The sequence below is a fragment of the Callithrix jacchus genome, chromosome 21, assembly GCF_049354715.1.
Source record: "Callithrix jacchus isolate 240 chromosome 21, calJac240_pri, whole genome shotgun sequence".
NCBI classification, from domain to species: domain Eukaryota; kingdom Metazoa; phylum Chordata; class Mammalia; order Primates; family Cebidae; genus Callithrix; species Callithrix jacchus.
This window is the reverse complement of record NC_133522.1, coordinates 7,761,501-7,783,217: the sequence shown is the minus strand read 5'-3', so window position 1 is coordinate 7,783,217 and position 21,717 is coordinate 7,761,501. Positions and strand designations below refer to the sequence as shown.

Here is a 21,717-nt window from a genome sequence, read left to right as displayed (position 1 = left end):
TTATTCTTCTTGGTCTTGGGACAAGAATTGGAAGCTCTCCTGCAGTAGGAGGGAAAGAGCAGTAACCTCCCTCCCACTCATTTTACCCAGGAGCGAAAAAGCTGCAACACCATGACACTGGAAAATGTAAAAGAATAATCATTTCTTATGTTTCTATAAAGATTGATTTACATTCTGTTTACAGACAGATGACGGGATCACATGCACACCAAATTCAGTTTCGTTTTTTTTTTACTTTCTTTTGTTTTGGAACTCTGGGAGTAGGCAACCCTTGGGATTAGTCCTAGGAGAGAAATGTGCATACCTTTGTAAAAACCTCTCCCTTTCTCTCCCCATGTAAGAAAGGATTCTTCAAAAATTAGAATAAAGACTGTCATTGGTTATACTAAGTGCAAGTATAATAAGAACCCAAAAAGGAGGGATAATATCTTAAGCCTGTAATGTAACTATGTTGGAAAGACTTTCAATGAGGCCCAATAAGTTTATATTCACATGAGAAGAGAAATAATAATGTATTGGAAAAACATTTTCTCCTCTTCAGTATCCTAAGATGCTACTACTCGTCATTTTTTTCATTGTGAATGAAGCTTCCCTGCTGTATTTTGGGATGGAAATTATAACGGGATACTTAGGCTAAAGTCTGCCCATTATTATTTTTCTTCTAGTGAAGCAATTTTATTTCTCTAGGGTATTTAATTTTATTTTAGAATTTAAATGGGTCTAGCATACTGAAGTAAAAATTCAGAGATAACAGAATTAATCAAAATAACTTGGAAGAATAAAATGTGGCATAAAATCTTAACATAGCTGAGTTTAAAGTTATTCTGTAGAGCAGAGTGAGGAAAAAAAAACAGGTTTTGGAAAATTACCATAAAACATTGAAAGTAAAATAAGAGATGTTTTTGATATAGCTTCAAGGAATAATCACGTTTTTACTTAAGGTAAGATTTCATAAATTCCTATTTTATTATGATACTTTGTTTTATTAAAAAAAACTTAATATCAAATATCCATAACTTTTAAAAAAGATTGTTACCCAAGAGATTTAGTACTATAAAATTCAGCAAAAAATGACTATAATTGATGACTTTATCTTATTAGCTACCCCTGAAGTGGCTGAAAACATCAGAAGCTTTAGGAGGTCAAGTTGGAATTTGGTAGAAGACTCCAGGAATAAAAGTGTCTCTTTTTTTGGTGGGGGGAAAATACCTGTTAGATCTCTGCAGTGCAGAGAAGTTCACAGAGGTGACCTGACACTGTTTTCCATCAAAGCAGTGAGCGGCAAACTGTCTCAGCTGGATCTCTAACTTTGTGAGTCTCTATCTTCACCAGTGTGAAATCTATCATGTAGTCAAATGATGATATTATTTTAATATTTTAGTGCCAGAAGGCTGATACACATTTAGAAACTAAGTCAGCTGACTGAATTACACAACAGAATTTTATAACTTTAAAAGAAAGAAAAAGGCACTATAGGCAATGCAAAGCTGTAAAGTTGTGGTCACAATAATTAAATCACTTGTACTGTATTCACCTGGAATGAAAGAATGGATAACCATCTCTCCAAAGTAATAACACCTTGTACAGAACATTTAAGTCTGCTACAGATAGGTGGTAACACTAATCCTCTGTTGTGAGAAGTCATTAAACTCAGTAAATCACTCTACAACCAAGCACCAGAAACATATCAAAAAAGATTATGAACTGCAGAAAAGGGCACTTGTGGCTGTGGGTTTAAAAGATGCTGTCACCAAATTAGAAGACTTACAATGGAAATTTAGTTATTTTCCTATTCAGTAGTATTTCACCCTACAATAACTTTAACCATTTTTGATTAATGTGAGTGGTGCCTCTCAAAGCAGTTTTAGGGTACGTCTTATTTAATGTGCATTAAAGGCCAAAAGCTGTTCTATCTTGCATCATAAAATGTTCAAAAAATGGGGTATGGCTGGGCATGGTGGATCAAGCCTGTAATCCCAGCACTTTGGGAGGCTGAGGCAGGTGGATAACCTAAGGTCAGGAGTTCAAGACCAGCCTGGCCAACGTGCTGAAACCCTGGCTCTACTAAAAATACAAAAAAATTATCCAGGTGTGGTGGCACATGCTGGTAATCCCATCTACTCTGGAGGCTGAAGCAGGAGAATTGTGAGCAGTGATCACACCACTGTACTCCAGCCTGGGCAACAGAATGAGACTCCATCTGGAAAAAGAAAAGATACTAACACTTCCAGAACTTTGTCAGCATGTTCAATGCTTACTGAAATAATTCTTGTAACCTTTCCTTTCCTACCTAAAATTCTAAATACATTTGGGGAAGAGAAGATTATAGAATGCAGTGGTGTGGGGTAAAACATTCAAATAAGTCTGCCTAACAATTGAATTGAGAATTGTTGCTTGTTTATAGCTTTATAAGAATCACTGGGTAGGTAAATTAATATTATTTTAAAATCTGGGTTTGTGGTTACATAATAATCACTGTTTAAGGAAATTGATTCTAAAGATTGCTATGACTTTTTCAAGGAAAGCAGACATGGGGCCTTGAAAGTAGAATGGTGAAGCCAAATAAGAAAAAGATACATAAATATTACAACCATTCCAATGCCAAGCCTCTACTTAACAATGATATAAAACATGTTTATAATGTAAACATCCTCTGATTTCCAGCCTTGCTATCACACTCCTTATTCCAAATTTTGCACTTTTATTGAAGAAACAATAGTGCAAGAGAAGATTTAAATGTTACACTTTAAATAATAAAATGAAAATATGTTATTGAAGGAAATAACAGTGTTGTAGGAGAACAACTTAGAAATTCTTCTAGAATGATAAATGTTACAAAATATGCCAATGATGAAGAACATAATGTTCTTCATGAAACAACAAGAATAAACGGAAGTATATTCTAAGATATAACAGGAGAAAACCATTTAAGGTGAAACATTTGAGACAAAAAGGCTCAGAAGGAAATTCTGCCTCCAGATAGTAAATGGATGATATGAGTTGGCTGTGTCTCCACCCAAATCTCACCTTAAATTGTAATTCCCATTATCCCCACATGTCAGCGGTGAGACCACTTGAGGTAATTGGATCATAGGGGTGGTTTCTACCATATGTTCTCATGGTGATGAGTGAATCTCATGAGATCTGATGATTTCATAAGCCTCTGGCATTTTCCCACTTGTACTCACTCTGTCCAACCACCCTGTGAGGAAGGTCCATGCTTCTCCATTGCCTTCTGCTATGATTGTAAGTTTCCTGAGGTCTCCCCAGCAATATGGAACTCTGAGTCAATTAAACCTCTTTCCTTTATAAATTACCCAGTCTCAGGTATTTCTTCACAGCAGTGTGAGAGCAGACTAATACAGTACATTGGTATCAAGGTAGTGGGGAACTGCCGTGAAGATACCGGAAAATGTAGAAGCAACTTTGGATCTGGGTAACAGGCAGAGGTTGGAACAGCTTAGAGGGCTAAGAAGAAGACAGGAAAATGTGGGGAAGTTTGGAACTTCCCAGAGATTTATGGAAGGGTTTTCATCAAAATCTGATAGTAATATAGACAATGAAGTCCAGGCTGAAGTGGCCTCAGATAGTGATGAGGAACTTCTTGAGACTGGTGCAAATGTGACTCTTGCTATGCTTTAGCAAACAGACTGGTGGCATTTTGCCCCTGCCCTAGAGATCTGTGAAACTTTAAACTTGAGAAGGATGATTTAGGATATCTGATGGAAGAAATTTCTAAGCAGCAAAGTGTTCAAGACATGACAAAGCATAAAAGTTTGGAAAATTTGCAGCCGGACAATGCAGTAGAAAAGAAAATCCCATTTTCTGGGGAGAAATTCAAGCTGGCTACATAAATTTGCATAAGTAAAGAGAAGCTGAATGCTAATCACCAGGACAAGGGGGAAAATGTCTTCAGGGCATGCAGAGACCTTGTGGCACCCCCTCCCATCACAGGCCCAGAGGATTAGGGGGGAATATTGATTTCATGAGCTGGGTCCAGGTCCCCCATGTTCTGTGTAGCCTTGGGACATGGTGCCCTGCATCCCAGCTGCTTCAGCTCCAGCCATGGCTAAAAGGGACCAAGGTACAGTTCAAGCCATTGCTTCAGAGAGTCCAAGTCCCAAGCCTTGGCAGCTTTCACATGACATTGATAAATACTCCTGTGGGTATTTATCATATGTCAAGAATTGAGATTTGTGAAACTTTCCTTAGATTTCAGAGAATATATGGTAATGCCTGGATGTTCAGGCAGAAGTTTGTTGCAGGAGCAGAGCCCTCATGGAGATCCCCTACCAGGACAGTGAAGAAGGGAAATGTGAGGTTGGAGATCCCACACAGAGTCCCCAGTAGGACAAGGCTTACTGGAGCTATCAAAAGAGGACAATGATTCTCCAGACCTCAGAATGGCTGATCCACCAAAAGCTTGCACCATGTGCCTGGAAAAACCACAGACACTCAATACCAGCCTGTGAAAGCAATGGAGAGGGGCTGTACTCTGCAAATCCACAGAGATAGAGCTTCCCAAGGCCATGGGAGCCCACCTCTTGCATCAGCATGCCCAGAGAGTCAAAGGAGATCATTTTGGAACTTTAATGTTTAATGACTGCCCTATTAGATTTTAGACTTGCATATGGCTTATATCCCATTTGTTTTGGCCAATTGGTAATGGGGGTATTTATCCCATTGGTAATGGGGGTTTTTATCCAATGCCTGTACCCCCATTATATCTAGGAGGTAACTAACTTACTTCTGATTTTATAGGCTCATGGATGGAAAGGATTTGCCTTGTCTCAGATGAGACTTTGGACTGTGGACTTTTGAGTTAATGCTGGAATGAGTTAAGACTTTAATGAAATATTGGAGGAGCATGATGGTATTTTGAAATGTGAGGACATGAGATGTGGGAGGGGCCAGGAGCAGAATAATATGGTTTGGCTCTGTGTCCCCATCCAAATCTCACCTTGACTTTTAATTCCCAGAATGCCCACAGGTCAAGTGCAGTGCCCGGTGGAGGTAATTGGGTCATAAGGTCAGTTTCCCCCATGCTTTCTTGTGATAATTAGTGAGTCTCACAAGATTTGATGGCTTTATAAGCATTGCACTTTTCCCTTGCTTGCACTCACTCCATTGTACCACCATGTGAAGAAGGTACCTGCTTCTCCACCATGATTGTAAGTTTCCTGAAGCATCCCCAGCAATGAAGGGAGGCTTGACTGTGAGTCAATTAAGGCTCTTTCCTTTATAAATTACCCAGTCTTGAGTACTTCTTCATAGCAGTATGAAAATGAACTCATACAATGGAGTAGATTACAACAAATACTCAACTGAAAACAATTTAGAAGTCAATACAATACAAACATCACATATGTAAAGTTGCTGGACAGCTAATGAAGCAAGGAGGACTAAAGGTGCTGATTCCACATGAGATAGCTTTGCTATCTGCTTCCTCTCAGGGCATCTTCTTATTCTGAACACTGGCAAGAGCCAAGAATGTGACCTTCTAATAAGTAGAAGCTTCTCCATAAGGAGGAAAAAAACAGCAAAAAATAGTCTTGCAAAGCAAGAGTATGAGGCTGCAGGTGCCTCATACCCAGGACTGTTGCCTTATCAAAATAATTTCTAAATGCTGAAGATGTATGTGTGGGAGACTAAAGAAATAAACCACAAACCTCTGTGTTCATTTACTATTGCTGCTATAAAACCACCACAAATTTAGTGGGTTAAAACAACACACATTTATTATCTTACAGTTTTGGAGTTCAGAAGTGTATAAAGGGGTCTCACTGACCTAAATTCACAGTATCAGGGCTGTATACTTTCCTTACAGGTTCAGAGAAGGATATATTTTATTCCCATCCAGTTTCTAGAGGCTGTCTACATTCCTTGGCTCATAAATCCCTTCCATCTCAAAACCCAGCAATGGCTGATTGAGTCTTACCATGGTATCACTCAGGTCCTGACTCTGCTGCCTCCGTCTTTTCTAATTGAGAATCCTTGTGATTACATTATTGGGCCCACTTGAATAATCCAGGATAATCTCCTTATCTTAAATTCAGTTGATTAACAAACATAATTCCTTCTTGCCACATAACATAACATGTTAATGGGTTCTGGTAATTAGGATATGGACATCTTTGGGGGTACAGTATTTTGGGTTATCTGAAAATCAGAACAATTTTCTGCTGAGAAAGTAGATTAAATTCAAGACCTCCAAAGAGAACACACCCTGTAGAATACTTCAGCTTCTTCACTAAAAAACTGAAGAAGCAGACCATATTTCAGAAATGGAGGCCAATCAGAGATTGACTGATCTTTGTCTAAACAGTAACTCAGTCCAATTCAGATATCCTTAGATTTGAGATACTCAGACTCCACTCTGTCCAGGAGAAGAAAGGAGAAGGAGCCCTGTCTAGCAGAAAATATCTTTTTGAGCTTCTATAATTTTTAGACACTACTTCTCACATGTGTTCAAAAATTACTGGGCATGTTAAGAAAGAGTGCCATATGACAAAAAAACAAAAAAGGAAAAGAACCAAAATCATAGATGATTTAGACATTGACATCAGCAGACAAAAGCTGTGAAATAACTATGAGCAAATCGTGTAATGAAATAGGTAAAAGGGGAGAATCATCATCAGATACTTCCTTCCAAAAATACAGTGTCTCGAATTTAGAATTTATAGATGGGTTACTGTAGAACACAGTGTTAGTTAACTGCAGATTGACATAAAATATCTACATTCTCTAAACATAGTGGAGAGAAATTTTCTCCAAAATAAAGAAATTTTCAGGCAAACAAAAAGCTGAGACTAACTTGCTTCTGATTTTATAGGCTCATGGATGGAAAGGATTTGCCTTGTCTCAGATGAGACTTTGGACTGTGGACTTTTGAGTTAATGCTGGAATGAGTTAAGACTTTAATGAAATATTGGAGGAGCATGACGGTATTTGAAATGTGAGGACATGAGATGTGGGAGGGGCCAGGAGCAGAATAATATGGTTTGGCTCTGTGTCCCCACCCAAATCTCATGTCATTATCATCAGACCTGTACTGAGAACAATATTACAAGGAGCTGTTATTGCAAAAGGAAAATTATCTGGATGGAAAAGTAGAATATAGGTAAGAATAAAGATGAAGAGAATGAGAAATTTGTGAAGCCAAATAAATATATATATATGTACATATATATACACACACACACACACACATATACTATAACATAGAAATAAGTGTTTTAATCACATTAGCAACAAAATGAAAAGATATTTTTAAAACACAATGAATCTTTGAAGGTCATAACATTTAGACAAAAGAAAAGGTAAAGCATTCTTTTGGGAAAAGACTTAACATTTATTGTCACAAAAATATTCATTTAGATTTAAATAAAAATAATTATTTGTAAATCAGCCAAAAAAGAAGAAAAGCAGTTTTGCAACATAAAAATACTTAAAAACTAGTAAATGTTTAAAATAACGTTAAGCATATTTTAACATTATGTATATTTTCTCATGAAATCAATACATAAAATAAAATACCTCAACTGTCTTCTTACTGAAACAATTGACCACGATATTTAATATCTAAGTAACAAATGATTTATTCAACGTGCATTATTTGGGAAGCCTACAGAAACTAGAAATATTATTCATAGGGAATCTTTTTTTTTAATGTAGCTCTTTGAAGGCATAGATTAATAGAGATATAGAAGTAAAAACAAAAGAAAGTAGGGCTGTAATGAAAATGAAGTAAAACAGAAAACAAGGTACAATCAATATGTGTAATATAGATGTGTTTATGCAAGTTTTCTGGAAGGATATACAAGAAACTGCTGAGGGTTTTACTTTTTGATAGTGAAACTCAAGCTGAGGGAACTTTCTTAAAAATTAATAAAAATATTTTTATTCTTCATTTAAAATGCTTTCGTATTTTTAGAAAAGATGTCACTTTAAAAAGAACAATGTCAACAAAAAGAAACATGAATGGAAAATGCAAAGGGTATATTAATTTTTGTGTCACATTGTAGTGATTTGCTGAACAGTGTGATGAGAAAATATCGAAAGATATCCTCAGTAGAAGTGGAATGTGATGTGGATACAACGGAAGTTGTACTTCGCTGGTAAGTGTGGCTTATTTAAGAGAAATGTGATGAGTCACAGTAAACTGGCCTGAAAAAATAACTAGCTGGAGACTTCCCAACCCTTTCAAATTACCCTTCAGTTTGGTGTCACTTTCACCGTGAAGCAGCACCTGGAGAATGGCCGTCATTGATATGCACTCCTTGTTTTCTTGAAATCAAACACCAGCTCACAAGAGCAACTGACAAAAATAAATGTTTCAACTGAGTAACTGTCCTTATATCTTGCTGCATTGTAACCTACGATAACCTAATGTAACACTAAAACATCTTTTAAAAAAGACAATTTTGAACTCTAAAAAATTTAATAGACCAAGAAATTATCCCATTTCCTTAGGGACAGAACTGGATGTAGTCAACTAGGTATTAAATAGCATTTTCGTTTATTTGATTGGTGGTTTAAGTGTTACCCAAGAAAAACAGACATCAGGTAAAAACTTGCCTTAATACAATGTGCCCCTGCATTTACATTTTGAATACCCTAAAAAAAGAATAAGTTCCAGAAGTGGAAATATCATAGAAAATTAAAATTAAAGATATGGTAAACACATTTAAGACATTCTGGAGTCTTTTGGTGACTATTTTTTTTTTCTGTAATGTTACTGTGTAGCATCAATATATTTCCAAATGACTAAAAATTAAAAAATAATTAAAACAAAAGCAAAATCTGTGTATTCTGTGCCTTAAAGAGAACTATCACCATCAGGAAAAACTGATACTTCTGAACTTCAATCTACTGAATTTACTTATTTATTTAGAAAGTCTCACTCTGTTACCCAGGCGGAAGTGCAGTAGTGTGATCTCAGCTCACTGCAAACTCCACCTTGCAGGCTCAAGTGATTCTCATGACTCAGCCTCCTAAGTAGCTGGGATTACAGGCATGCATCAGCACGCCCAGCTAATTTTTGTATTTTTAGAAGAGATGGGATTTCACCATGTTTGCCAGGCTGGTCTCAAACTCCCGTCCTCAAGTGACCCACTCAGCTTGGCCTCCCAAAGTGCTGAGATTATAGATGTGAGCCTCTGTGCCCACAAAAATCTACCATATTTAAACACTGACAAAAAAGATAAGGAGGACATATAATGCCGTTCTGCTCCACTGATGGAGGAACACAGATCTCTTTCCTTCTGCTCCTCATCATTTTAAAATGTGTCATTTTTGAACTCAAGATGACACCATGAGTGAAGGGTAAAGGAAGTAAAAATCATGGAGAGCCAAAGGACATGGTATGAGGGACATTTTGGGACTTTGAATTTAGTCAGTTCCTTTCATTTAGCAAATGCGTGGGTACAATTTGAAGAAGGAGAAAGAAGGTCAGTTGCTGATATGCTTTGGCCCTGTGTCCCCACTCAAATCTCATGTTAGATTGTAATCCCCAATGTTGGGGGAGATACCTGGTGGGAGGTGACTAGTTGTGGGAGCGAATGACCCCTGTTGTTATGGTGATGTGAGTTATCACCAGTTCTTGTGGTTTGAAAGCGTGTAGCACTTCCCCCTTTGCTCTCTCTCTCCCCCATCATCATGTGAATATGTACCTGCTTCCTCTTTGCCATCCACCATGATCACAAGTTTCCTAAGGCTTCTTCAGCCTTGTAAAGCTATGAGTGAAGTAAACCTCTTTTCATCACGAATTACCCAGTCTCAGGTAGTTCTTTATAGCAATGTCAGAACGAACTAATACAGTTGTTATATATTCATACTATGGTAATGGAAATAAGATAAAGAGGCCCTAAGGATTTTCTTTAAGTTTGTCCAGTCCTGCTTATCAGACTGGGAAAGAAAGTGATGAAGGTTTAACAATAAAGATATATATGTGTGTAGAACTATATACATATACGTGTATATGTGTGTAGAACTATATACATATATGTGTATGTGTGTGTGGCTATATGTACACATATATGTATGTGTATATTCATATCTACATATACATACACACACACGCATATATCTATTGTTAAACCTTTATCACTTGTGTGTATATACACACATACACACACATATGCAAACATACATAGAAAAGTACATGAAACTTTTTCCTTAGCAATCACTTTCTCTAAGCCAATTTAAGTCCCCACACAGGAAGAAGCTATTTCTGTTAAACAGAAATTTTGATAAGCCATCTAGAGTAGGATATCAGAGATCCAATAGCCACTCTTAAGTGACCGTTGATGCTCCCAGATGAAGTGACAATTGATGAGCCTGTCTATCACTTCATTGGAGAATATAAGGTGAGATCAGAGCAGAATTATTCAGAACCAGAAAAACAATTTTAGATTACACATGAGGGAGGAAGAAGGAGAAATGAGATGGCTAGTGAACTTGAAACAAAAAACCACCATAATCTGGAGGAAGCATATTATGTTTTCACTTGGGTACATAGTGAAATATTCCTATTCTCTTCCTATATAAAATCTCATTAAAACATCATTACTTGCTAATGTGTTGTGATGTTAAATGCATTTAGGATAGTGAGTAGAGTATCCAGGTGGTTTGTAGTGAAGCAGAGACCATCTGAAAGGGTGTTGTCACATTTTAGTTATGCAGGGGCAGAAGTTCTGTTCAGTAAAACACTTAGGCAATGTTTTCCTATTCCTCGTCTTCCCAGAAAGAGCAGCCTTGCTCCCTTGCTCTTTCCCTTCCCTTTTGTCAAAGATGCTATAAAGAAAGGATTTGACATTGATCAGTTACAACTTAGCATGAATTAAACATAGTGTGCTGCTTTTTTTTTTTTCGAGACAGCTCTGTCACCCAGATTGTAGTGCAGTGGCACAATCTCCACTCACTGCAATCTCTGCCTCCCAGGTTCAAGTGAGTCTCCTGCCTCAGCCTCCCAAGCAGCTGGGATTACAGGCACACATGACCACGCCTGGCTAATTTTTTTCAGTAGAGATGGAGTTTCACCATTTTGGCCAGGCTGGTCTCATTCTTCTGACCTTGTGATCTACCTGCCTCATTCTCCCAAAGTACTGGGATTACAGGTGTGAGCCACTGCACCCAGCTCCATAGTGTGCTCTATATGAGATAGTATCACTAAAAATATTACTTGAATCATGAAATGAAATGCACCCATTCCTAGTTTACACGGAATTAGATATCAGTAAGATACACAAATCTTTGGATAGAATCATATATTTAGAATAAGAAATAAAGAAATCTTTTGATTCTACTTCTTAATTCTTTTCAACAGCTTATTATTAATGTCATACTAACTCAATATAATCAAACAGTCCCTAAATGATGTGTGGATACAAAGTTGACACTGTCTGGGGAGAGAAGTTGGACTTCCAGGGTATTATCTGATCTGAGAACCCGGAATCCACCAGCAAGAAGCCACCTCTACCGAGTGGGGTTAGAATTTTGGAACACCAGTCATTCTGCACCCCACAGTGTGCCCTTCCCAAAAAAGGTAAGTAATGTTGAAATTTAGGAATTCCAATTCCCACCGTTTCATTTTCAATCCCATTTCTCCATGACTCTAGTCTGTGTGAAGCTAACTCTTTGAAAGGGAAGTCTGGTTTCTTGTCTTTTCTCCCCTTGGGAAATTCTTCTCTTCTAGGGAAAAAAAAAGAAAAATCAACATTTCTCTTAGATACAGTCGATTATTTTATAAATCAAACGTCCAAAAGAAGTGTAACATGTTCATTGTAAAAGACCTTATGTTTGCACTATTTTTCTTCCTGCCTTTGAAACAGAATAAGAGATAAAAAGTTATATGATTTAATTTTCATAATCAAAATATCCATGACACCAGGGTACAAACACAATGGGAATTTAATCATCATTGCACTCTGAAAAATTTTTCCATTTTCCATATGTAGATTAATTAAATACAAAAGAAACTTTGAATTTAAATTTTGATAAAGCAAAATCCATTACTAAAGTTTTCTTTTTATCATCCTAAAGGTGAAACAAACACAAAAAAGATGAAAGTAGAAGCAGAATGGGTTTTAGTCAAACGGATGGCAAAAGTCTTTACAAACACCAATTAAAGTTCTCATTTATTCTTGAAATGTTCAAGTAGATCGTTTAGATAATCCACTTTATGCCCTTGCAAATCTTGTTAATCTTGATTTTCAGAATATTTTTAATTACCTCCACGATGCAGGAACTTCTAGACTCCCTTGTATAATTAATTACAAGATAAGAACAAGATAACTGTTGTTAAATTTTTGCTAAAGGCCAGGCATCAAAAACAGTCAACTAAGTTAGGTAGTAAATAGCTAAATTTCTGGGGCTCAGTGGAGCTTCTTGAAATAAATCTCCAAAGCGAAACTGGGCCCCAATTTGTTGAACAAAATCAAAGCACTTGGCATTAAAAATCAGTAGGAACTACAGAGAAATGTGCTTGAGTTGCATAAGTTTTAATAATCTGCCATAAGTATTATGAGTTGCATTGAATTTCGACAAATAATTGTGAAGAGGTTTCACTACAATGGAAAAATAAAATGTGTAATGTTGGAATATCACTAATATGTTGATAATTATAAAAGTTCTAATATTTTAGATTAGTGGTAAATTTTAACAGTAGTTATTTCTCATGTTTCAGAAGGTATCAATTAGTAGAAATCACATATTGCATCAGTTTTATAAATTTTTTTTTTTTTTTTGGTTTTTTTTTTGAGAGATGGAGTCTTGTTCTGTTTCCGGAGCTGGAGTGCAGTGGCATGATCGTAGCTCACTGCAGCCTGGAACTCTTGTGCTCAAGTGATCCTCCCATCTTAACCTTTCATGTAGCCATACAGGCATGGGTAACTATGCCTCACCAAAGCTTTTTAAGTTTTTGTAGAGATGAGGTCTCACTATGCTTCCCAGGCTGATCTCAAATTCCTGGCCTCAAACTATCTCTCTGCCTCAGCCTCCCAAGTAGTATAAACAGCTTTTGACAAAATAGTGTGTTGTATTATCTCACTAATTTCCTTTGATAATTTTTATAGAGACTCTTTGAAACAACTTTATTAATTTAGTTATGCACTAATGATATTTTTTAAATAATACATAAAAAATGTTATGATTACTAATGACATATTCAGTAAGTTAACATTAACTGGGATTAATTTTATTTCCATAATGTATTTACAAATTAGACTGTAATTTTTGCATTAAAGTGACTTGTCATTCAGATTTATTTAAGGTCAATTATTCCTTCAATTGATATATTGCTATGAGAATCTTTTATAATATATATTTCAAAAATCTGAGATTGTTTTACACTAACCAGTGATAATAATTCTCAAGAAAATCATTAAAGAAATAGGTCCTTCTTAGTGTCATCTTCAAATATATGAAGACTCAAAGATCATTCAAGGCAACTCTAGTTAAATGTGAGGTTACTTCAATTTTACTTCACAGTATTTGAGGGCTCTGGGATTTTTTTCCCAGAGTTTATATAGCTACCTTTGCTAAGTGGCAAAAATATGGCCTTCATAGAGGTACTTGAAAATTGTACTGAATTTACATTTGCTTTTATAGTCAGAGAAATAAATATAAATAAATTAATGCACATACACATATAATTCCACATGCGCTAATTGCACTATCATATATTTAACTGTTACACATTAAACCCAAATTTTCTTCTGACCTTTTTTTTAAGATTGAAGTGATTCAAAACATACAAATCCTTTAGAAAGCTCCCAATATTTCAGAATCATTGGAAAAAAAGATGAATAATATATAAACTGTAAAGTATTAAAATATTAAAATAAATAATCAAAGTTTCCTCTGAAAGAAAGGTTGCCAAATACTTCTTAAATGAGGTTCAAAAAAAATCCACATTTTTTCTTCTTCCATTCCCAAAGGTAACATATTAATGAGCCTGGTCAGCAGTTTGAGGCTGCAGTGACCTATGATTGTGACAATGCACTCCAGCCTGGGTGACAGAGTGAGACCCTATCTTAAAAAACGTGAGCCTGACCTAGGATTTTCTGTATTCAACTGACATTGACTCCCTCTGTGCATATATCTGCTATCACTCCAAACAAACCAAAATCCATGATGAAATCTAATTCTAGTTCCTCTTGTTTTACATTTGTCCATCCTTCTAAACTGTACATGTGACTAGAATTTACTCTTACATAATAAATTTGCAGCCAAAGTTTGAAAAACCATAAAAGAACATAATTTAAGTTTGAATTTTTTCTTAAAGACTTTGGTATTTATATTAAAACAAATGTCAAACAAATATAGGCATATTAGATATATTTCTCATAGAATATTAAGATTATTTTAAAGATATATCTATTGTAGAAAATGTTAAAACCTATATACAATAAAATTTACCTCTGTCTTAATATTTATTTCAAAGTTCCCAAGAATTTAATAAAATACATCCTGCATATCACTCATAGTTTTTAAAAAATGTGATAAAACATGATATAAAGTCAGATTTCTTTTTATAGAAACAGTCACTCTTTTCAAGGACATTATCTTCAAACTTTGATTGTGTCATGTATATGTTAGCACTGTGAAAGAGGCCTGTAAAGATTTTTTTAACAGAAATTAGAGATGTCAAATGTCTGTGACTTTCACTCTGTAGTAATGTTACTTTGGTTACTTTACCAAGGTGAATTTATTAAAAAATCTACAAGGAGCTCAAATTTAGAGATGCAGGTTCAGAGAGATTGATGGCCCACTTCCATTCTGAAACCAAGAAATATTATGTGGCTTCCGTAAGGAAACACACAGGAATAATGAAAAAGCAGAGAGGAGAGCCTGAGTTGTCTAGCTTTCAATCAGCTGTCTTTTATTTAACACATAAATTATCTTATTAACACACACACTTTACTGATGAGACAACTAATAATTAATATGGTCAGTGTAGGGATAAATCTTGACATTAGAACTAAAATTAAGCAGCACATTGTGGTCAAGAAGCTTTAGGAGGTAGAGAAAATGGGACATATTCTCTGAAATCTGGAAGACAAGAGAGGTTGACTTTGAGATAGAGGATATTTGTATTCAAGCACTTGTGCGTGCACTCATAATGGCAACATGAGGGACCGGGAATGAGAGCAGCTGTAGTTGACTTGTGATGGGCAGGTGTAATAGGGATTTTGTTTAAGATTTTCTTTCTTGAAGAGGGAAAAATGTAGGGCTGCATTGGGTAACATTTTAAAGTAAGCATAGTTTATCTCAAATTTAAATAAAGAAATTGCATTAAATTAAATTTCTTACATCACATAATTTATCTTTGTATTCTGTGATGTCTCACCTTGACACTTTTGCTGCCATGTTATTAACCTAACCCACAACTGATGGACACTATGATATTAGTCTCTTCTTATGCTTCTAAATAAAACACACCTGAGACTGGGTAATTTATAAAGGAAAGAGGTTTAAGTGACTCACAGTTCTGCAGGGCTGGGGAGGCCCCAGGAAACTTACAGATATTTTGGAAGGGGAAGCAAGCACATCCTTCTTCATGTGGCAGCAAGAAGGAGAAGAATGAGAGCCGAGTGAAGGGGGAATCCCCTGATAAAACCATCAGATGGAGTGAAAACTCACTCAGTATCATGAGAATTGTATGGGGAAAACCACCCCCATGATTCAATTGCCTCCCAGTAGGTCCCTCCAACAACACATGCGGATTATAAGAACTACAATTCAGGGTGAGATTTGAGCAGAGACACAAAACTAAACCATATAATCTATTACTGAATCCTCTTTTTTCAATATCTCTCTGCTTCTCCTCCTTCCATCTCTCAAATTTTAGGATTTTTCTTAGACATATATGAGGCCAACAAACATATAAAAAAAATGCTCATCTTCACGGGTCATTAGAGGAACACAAATCAAAGCCACATTGAGGTATCATCTCATGCCAGTTAGAATGGCGATCATTAAAAAATCTGGAGACAACAGATGCTGGAGAGGATGTGGAGAAATAGGAACACTTTTACACTGCTGGTGGGAGTGTAAATTAGTTCATCCACTGTGGAAGACAGTGTGACAATTCCTCAAGGATCTAGAAGTAGAAATTCCAATTGACCCAGCAATCCCATTACTGGGTATATACCCAAAGGATTATAAATGGTTCTATTATAGAGACACATGCACATATATGTTTATTTTGACACTGTGTACAATAGCAAAGACCTGGAACCAACCCAAATGCCCGTCAATGATAGACTGGGCAAAGAAAATGTGGCACATATACACCATGGAATACTACATAGCCATAAAAAACGATGACTTCATGTCCTTTGTAGGGACTTGAATGAATCTGGAAACCATAACTCTCAGCAAACTGACACAAGAACAGAAAACCAAACACAGTGTGTTCTCACTCATAGGCAGGTGTTGAACGATGAGAACACATAGACTCAGGGAGAGGAGCATCACACACTGGAGGCTCTTGGTGGTGGAGCTAGGGGAGGGACAGCAGGGAGTGGGGAGGGTGGGGAGGGATAACATGGGGAGAAATGCTGGATACAGATGAAGGGAGAATGGAGGCAGCAAACCACCTAGTTATGTATGTACCTATGCAACAAACCTGCATGACCTGCACATGTACCCCAGGAACTAAACTACAATTAAAAAATAATAATTAATTATGATATATAATTGCCATAAAGCGTAAAACTTCTAAACACAATCCTCACTTATTCCTTCATTTAGCAAATATTTAATGAGTGCCAAAATAGTACAGGAACTCTGTTACAGCTTCTTAAATAAGTTGATGTCTGAGAAAAAGACTATTGAGACTGAATTAAATGATTAACAGTAAATTTAAAAAAGTTACATATTTATGCACAAAAATAATTTTATTTGTACGTGTACTTGGTTTCTTCCTGAGTTTTCTTCTGATATACCATTGTCATATTTACAATAAAAATTAAAATACAGTACAGGTATTACATCCAGTATTTCTCCTTTGACTTAAGAATTTTAATTTCTTTAAATGTTCTCCAAAAGTAATTAATAAAAATGTATAAGTGTATAGGAATTCATTAGGGAGCTATTTGATACAAGAAGTGCATCTTTTTGTCACCTGTACCCCTGCTGCTTGAAGTATGGTTTTGGAACCAGCAACAATACCATAAACTGGAGCTTAATAGACATTCAGAATCCCAGCCCAGATTTAGTGAATTAAATCAGAATTCTATAGAGTTGCCCCAGGTAAATAGTATCCCATTCAAATTTTAAAAACACTCACTGACTTAAGAACTGAATTGGCTGTAGCTACTCCCATCACATGGTGTAAAAGATTCAATGCATAATGCAAAATATAGGAAATCAGAATTACACTTTAATTGGCCGTAATGCTAATGAAAAATAGGTTCTTAATTTTTACTAGCTCAGTATACAATTTCCACAAATACTGAGAAGGAATGTCAGAGAAAGTGCAGGATACTCTGGATATTTGGAATCTATTCTGGCAGTCAAGAAACCTACTCATTCACGAAGGTCTAGGGTACATCCTGGAGTTCGTCAGAATTGATCCACCAATTGAATTTATCACTGTTCAGTTTTCATTGCAGAAATAAACTCCAATCTAACCTAGAACTCTCAGAGCTACATCCTTGAAAACTTACAATTTCTCTTACAAAGTTTAAACAATTTAATACAGGTCCATTTATTTTTCCTGTTCTCCATGTGACTTTTGGTATGTTTTGTGTTTTAGTCTCCATGCACTCACAGGAAGGAAAAAGAATTTGGGCAAGGTTCTTCCCATTTGTCTGCTAATAAGACTGACCTAAGTTTAAATAAAATGCAGATTTCCACATGCACTTCTCTAGACCAGTGCCTGCCACTCCCTAGACCTAAGGAGCATGACTCTCTAGGGAGAGACCAATCTTTCTTTCCCTGTCTTATTTTCCTCTCCATTTTATCCTTTACTTTATTGTTGGCTCATCAAAAGAAAATAATTAAAATCATATTGCTCATCTATTCCGGCCATATTCAGACCAGTGGCCACTTACCCTTGGAGTAGGATGATGTAGTCACAGCATTAACACAATAAACACTCTTAATGAAGAACATTCAAACCGGAATGCAATTTTGTCATTTCTGCTTTTCTTAGACAGCATGTCTCTCTCCATCTGTTCTGAGTTTGGAGCCAAAGTCTGCTCTAGATAAATTTAGTATCTGTGGGAATGGATGTGGAGGAGTTCAAAGACCAGCCTCCTGGGTGTGTTGCCAAAGACTAAAAAGTATAGAAAAGCTTCCTTTCTTACCATTAGGGAAAGAAAAAACAAAAGCCTCTGCCTGTGTCTGTCTGTGGGAACCCCTCCTAATGTGGCGTTACAAAGCACAATATCACTTCAGGACTCAAAGTTGTCTTCTTCTCTCTTTCTTAGAATTAGCCTCCAAAATGGAGGAGTGGATGAAAATGTATTAATTTTATTTCTCAAGAGGTGAGATCATCCATTTCTCCCAAAACCTACCTGGGTAAATGGTTGCATTTCACAAAGCATTGTCACCATCAAACTGCAGTACCTTTCCTTACTATTCCCAAACAAAATTGTAGGCTTTTTAACTTTATGGTTTTTGCCCCAAATCTCTTTGGGAAAATAGAAAATTCTGAATAAAAAATCTAAGAATGTTGTACACTTTTATGGCTCTTTGTCTATAGTTTCTTATTCCCACCAAACAGAAAAGGAAAGCCACATTTGTCCCCTGCTTTCATCTTCCTGAGGGAGACACACAACAGATGTTCCTCTTCTCTGTGTGTTTCCTTCATAGGACTCCCTTGTTCAAATGTGCCATCAAAACTTTTTTTGCATTACTTCCAATAAGTAATTATTGGTGAGTTTCCAGACTGTTTGTAGAGAGTTTGTTACTCTTTTATTCTGCCTAAGGAAGTTTATTTTTGTACAAAATAATATGCTGAATGGTTACAGGTGGCTTACAAGAAGACCTTAAACACAGTAAGAAAACACAACTTCACATTTAAAAAAAAAAAAAAAAAAGAAGGGAAAATTAGGAGGTAAAAGACAAAATAAAATGAATTGTCAGTAAAAGTAATACAAAATTACATTCTATGCATAACTTTATCTTTTACTTTAATCTGGCTTTTTTTTTTTTCTCTGCAGGGAACAGTGTCCCACTGGAGTCATTCCAAGGAGAAGAGGAATTAATGTGGACTGAAAAATTCTCAGGCAGCAAGGCCGCCCCAAGGACTGTTCCTCTGCACTCGGTGATAAAACACACTTTCCTACTTTCTCGTGACAGCTCACGTTGTTTTTACTATGATTGCTGTTTCTCTGAGTTTATTCCCATTGCCTCACTTATTAATTCCTCTACTGAGTTGTAGATGTCGCTATCTCAATACTGTTGTGTCACTTGGTCTCTCTAGCTGATCTTGTCTGATAAAATTTTTTGGCTTCTTCTAGCCCTTCGTCCTCCACATGCTGCTGCCAATGGCCGTGGCCTTTATGCGTCTTCCAGAAAATCAGGTCACTGAAAGAATATATCTTTTTATAGCAGCTAATGGCCATGTACCACTAGCTAGCCCTTGAACGGGCTACTTTGACATGACACAAAGACAAAAAAAAAAAAAAACCCTCCTCATTAATCACTGAAATGAAGGGAGAACCATGTGGTTACATTTAAAAATGAAACAAAAGCCAAACAAACAAACACCAGCTTCCCAGAACAAGGTATGGGTGAGAGGTTATTTTTAAAAGCGGCTTGTGTAGTGCAGGCATCCTGACATGTACAGCGTATTTTACTCCTTTGCATCTGTACCCATTTTTACATAGATACAGACATAAAGACTCATGTAGCTGTGAAATTGCCCAACTATTTAGATGTCCAACTACATTAATTTAAAAACAGTCATAGTTAAGTCCAGCTTCTTCAGTTAGAGCAATACCATTGAGACATTTCATTTAATTGCTTTGATTAAATGTGGCATTAATGTAAAATAATATTTTTTTAAATGTGTTTAAAACATAAATAAAACCAGTACATAAACAACAAAACCCCACGTACCTATCCTTTAGGTGAAGACATTATAATGTGGACTTACCTTTGAAATTCTCTATGTGGTCTTCCTTTATCCCCTTTTCTCTCTTCTCCACAAAGGTTTTGTGTGGTTGCTGTTTTACTTGTTTATCATCATAGTTGGGTTTTTGTTTTGTTTTGTTTTTGGTTTGCTTTGGTTTGGGCTTTTTTTGCTTTGTTTTTTAAGGGTTTTTTTTTTTTTGACACAGAGTCTTGCTCTGTCGCCCAAGTTGAAGTGCAGTTGTATGATCTCAGCTCACTGCAAACTCCGCCTCCTGGGTTCAAGCAATTCTCATGCCTCAGCTGGGATTACTGGTGTGTCACAGCATGCCTGGCTAGCTTTTATATTTTTAGTAGAGACAAGATTTTGCCGTGTTGGCTAGACTGATCTGCAATTCCCGGCCTCAAGTGGTCCACCCACCTCAGCCTCCCAAAGTGTTGGGGTTATAGGCAAGAGCCACAGAGCCCAGCCTCGTCATATTTTTTTAACCTAATTGTATCTATAGAGTTTATCCTGTTTAGTTTTGCAGGTGTTTGAGCTTTACATAAATTGAACAAAACTGTGTGCAGTCTTCAGAAACATTATTTAAATATTATGTTCTGGATACCAGTTCATGCTTGTATATGACAGTTTGTCTAGCCGTGAGACTTATTTTTACTAATGTCCAACAGCAATGTTTCAGTATAACACAATTTATCAATCTATTCTATTATTTGTGTGTATTTTCAGTACCCACAAATATTCAGTTTCCAACATTTTGGAGTTAAAATGATACTGCCAAGAACTTGTTCCTAATGCACATGTGCAAATGTGTTTCTAAAATATGCAGATTGACCATCTTTGATCTAAAAATCTGAAATTCAAATTGCTACAAAGCTCAAATCTTTTCAAGTGCTGACATGGCAACACAAGTGGAAAATTCCACACATAAATACTCAACACAAATTTTGTTTCATGCATAAAATCATTTAAAGTGTTGTATGAAATTACCTTTGGCTATGTGTATAAGGAATATATGAAACATAAATGAATGTTGTGTTTAGACCTGGGTCCCATCCCCAAGATATCTTATTGTGTATATGCAAATATTCCAAAATTTAAAAAAATCTGAAATCTAAAACACTTCTCAGCATTTCAGACAAGGAGTACTCAACTGTATATCTTGGAAGCAAAGTTCTTGAGTCATAGAATATACACATCATCCACTTTCCTAGATGTGGCCAACATGGAGAGGACTACTCAGATTCTCCTTGAGAAAAGACTTTCTATCCCACTTTGAGTTATATGATTCACTAACAGTGTTTCTTCAACCTCTGTTCTAGTCTTTAAGGTTTTCTCAGAGGGGCTGCTGGATAACAACTGAGCAAGAAGTACAGAAAAGGTCCCAGACATTTCTGCCAACAGCAACACTTTTAATGGGCAATCCTTGATTCTGTTGCACTGGCAGAGATTTTGTCCTGTCTCTGTTGCAGGATGAGAGCTGCCTCTCTGTTCTACTGCACTTCCACTCCTATTTTTTAATCTCTGCATTTATTTCTCAGAACAACAAACCTACTATACTAAAACATTCCAAATTATTTTCCATAGTGGTTGAAACAACGGATATACGCACTTTCAATGTATGTGCCATG

At 36.3% G+C, this 21,717-nt stretch overlaps 1 long non-coding RNA gene across 1 annotated transcript; it reads right to left on the bottom strand.

Moving 5' to 3' along the window:
* Positions 1-7,213: 7,213 nt before the first annotated feature.
* Positions 7,214-20,338, bottom strand: LOC118149899 (uncharacterized). The gene is made up of 3 exons (XR_004737648.3): positions 20,111-20,338; positions 11,583-11,691; positions 7,214-10,794 (listed from the first exon to the last, which is right to left on the bottom strand). It is a non-coding gene; the product is annotated as an uncharacterized LOC118149899 (long non-coding RNA).
* Between the last annotated feature and the right edge of the window lie 1,379 nt (positions 20,339-21,717).